The 2,815-nt window shown below is 38.0% G+C and overlaps 1 non-coding gene across 1 annotated transcript; it reads left to right on the top strand.

Moving 5' to 3' along the window:
- The first annotated feature begins 1,591 nt into the window (after positions 1-1,591).
- On the top strand, positions 1,592-1,698 carry LOC131221697 (small nucleolar RNA R71). The gene has a single exon (XR_009159535.1). It is a non-coding gene; the product is annotated as a small nucleolar RNA R71 (small nucleolar RNA).
- Positions 1,699-2,815: the final 1,117 nt, after the last annotated feature.

Genomic DNA, 2,815 nt, shown 5'->3' with positions numbered 1-2,815 from the left:
CCGGGATTTGAATAGTAAGATTCTGGACAGGCGAGTATTTAGAACGATGAAATCCACTAGAAGATAAAACTTATCAACCTGGATTAACACATCCTCAATAACACCACGGGGCACCTTGACAGATCTATCAGCTAGTTGTAGTGTTATTTTGGTTGATTTCAGTTCACCAAGTCCTAGCTGCTCATATACAGAATATGGCAACAAATTAACGCTCGCCCCTAAATCAAGCAATGCCTTCTCAATCCTATGATCTCCTATGACACAAGAAATGGTGGGAGCTCCTAGATCCCTAAATTTAGGAGGGGTGTTGTGTTGAATCATGGAGGTGAGTTGCTCCGCAAGGAAGACCTTCTTGTGAACATTCAGCTTACGCTTTTGAGTGCATAAATTTTTAAGAAACTTAGCATAAGCAGGGACCTGCTTGATAACATCAAGCAACGGAATGTTAATTTGCACCTACTTAAACATGTCCAATATATCATTAAAGTTGTTTCCTTTCTTAACTAGTTTCAGACGTTGAGGAAAAGGTGCTTTAGGCACATAGGATGGCACATGAGTGGTTCCTAGAGAGTCAGAGTGCTTTTGGACTTTGGAGGCACTAGTATGTCTCTCCGCTTCATTTTGGTCTTCCGATTTGGAATTTAATTCTTCCCTAGGCTTCTCTACTTTGTTCTCGATCTGTTTGCCGGACCTAAGGGTAATGATTGATTTGGCTTACTCATAATATTGTTCTTGGTTTGAATTTGAGCCAATCTCATACTGTCCTTTAGGATTTGCCACAAGTTGGCTAGGGAACTTGCCCTTCTCTCTCTCACTTAATGTGGTAGCAAGTTGACCCAACTGTACTTTCAGCTTGGCAATGGATTATGCATTTGCAAGTAAGCTTTGCTAGTTAGCTTGTAAGGTTTGTTGGGTGTCTTTTTGAAATTGAAGAGAACTCTGCATAAAAAGATTTAGTGTATCTTCAAGAGATGGTTTCCTTGATTATGAAGGAAGTTGTTGATATTGCGAAAATTGTTGAAGTTGTTGACTGCCAACTTAGGGGTAAGGTTGCATTAAAGGATTTCCAGATGGTCCTCCTTGTTGTGGTCATTTTGATCAAGAAAAATTTGGATGTCTAGCCCACCCTGGGTTGTAGGTGTTTGAGTAAGGATCATTCCCAGTTCTTCGAAAAGTGTTCATAGCATGCACTTGTTCAGAGAGAAATTTCAAAAATGTTGCACCAGATGGACAAGACTGCGTAAGATGGGCAGGACTGGAACATATGGCACATGACTCGATTTGAGTTGTTTTTGGAGGTTCATTATTTAACATCAAAGCATTAACTTTCTTTGTCAGGCTATCAATCTTGGCATAAAGATCCGTCGTGACTCGTATCTCATATATGCCACCTTTCTTCTATGGTTGGGGACTTCTTTCACCTCTATTTGAATAGTCCCATTACTGGGAGTTTTCACACAAGGTTTCAAAGAAATTCCAAGCTTCGACATCACTTTTGGTCATGAATGACCCTCCACTGGTGGCATTAACCATGCGACGGTTTTGGGGTGTCAAACCATCATAAAAGTATTGAACCTGTTACCACTTCTCAAAACCATGGTGTGGACATTTAAGAAGCAAGTCCTTCCATCTTTCCCAACATTCATGAAAGTGCTCACCCTCTTTTTGTGTGAAATTAGTAATTTTTCTACGGAGAGCAATAGTTTTATGAATAAGGAAGAACTTGTTTAAGAACTTCTTAGACAGTTGGTCCCATGTAGTGATAGACCCAACTTCTAGAGAATTCAACCATGCTTTCACCTTATCCTTCAAAGAAAAAGGAAAAAGGCACAAACGGATCGAATCATCTAAAAAGTTTTAGAACCTAAAGGTAGAGCAAATGTCTAAGAATTCTTTCACATGATGATATGGATCCTCCTTATCAAAACCATAGAAGGAGGGCAACAATTGCATGACCCCAGGTTTAAGTTCAAAGTGTGTTGCCGTGGTGGCTAGCAACACTACGCATGAAGGTGCATTAAATTGGATAGGAGCTGAATAATCTTTAAGAGCTTTAATTCCATTCTCGCCCGCCATTTCAAATAGAATGTTTCTCATTCTTCTACGAAATGTTCTTTCTATTTCAAGATCAAAAGGTGTTAGTTCTATGTTCAGAGATCTACGTCCTAGCATAAACTGAGTTATTGCAATGTAGGAAAGAAAGTTAAACTAAGATGCAACCTAAGAGAAATAAAAATAGAGCTAAAAATCATGAATTCCTAAAAATAAGATGAAACTATGCAAACAAAAATTGGAAGAAAGAACTCGAAAAAGGAGATGATTGATATCCGAATAATTGGGAGCACCTCCTTCACTTTGAAGACAATTTTTTTTTCAACTTCCTTCCTTAATTCCTATAGAAAATAAAGACAAAAATAAATTAAGTTTCTAAATTTTGTGAAATGATGCGAGAAAATTCCTAGGGCTATGAATTGTGATAAGAGAGAATCCTAAATCCAATTGGACCGAAACAGTCCCCGCTAACGACGCCAAAAAACTTGATGTTTTATTTAAACCAACCTGATTTAAATTGATTTTAAACTCGCAAGTATACGAGTCAGGTGCAGACACGGTACATATTATGAGATCGTTCCCACGAGGACTGGTTGTCACAATTCGAATTTTATGATTCTTCTTAACTAATCCAACAAATAGTTTAGCTAGTTATTAAGTAAAATAACAAAGTCAATGAAAAATAACTGAGAACAAGAAGGAAAATTCACTCAAGGAGAATACTAGGACTTTTGAATCCACCCCTAATTATCCTAACCCTTGT

Source organism: Magnolia sinica, chromosome 1 (genome assembly GCF_029962835.1).
Source record: "Magnolia sinica isolate HGM2019 chromosome 1, MsV1, whole genome shotgun sequence".
NCBI lineage: Eukaryota > Viridiplantae > Streptophyta > Magnoliopsida > Magnoliales > Magnoliaceae > Magnolia > Magnolia sinica.
This window is presented reverse-complemented; position numbering and strand designations above follow the sequence as displayed.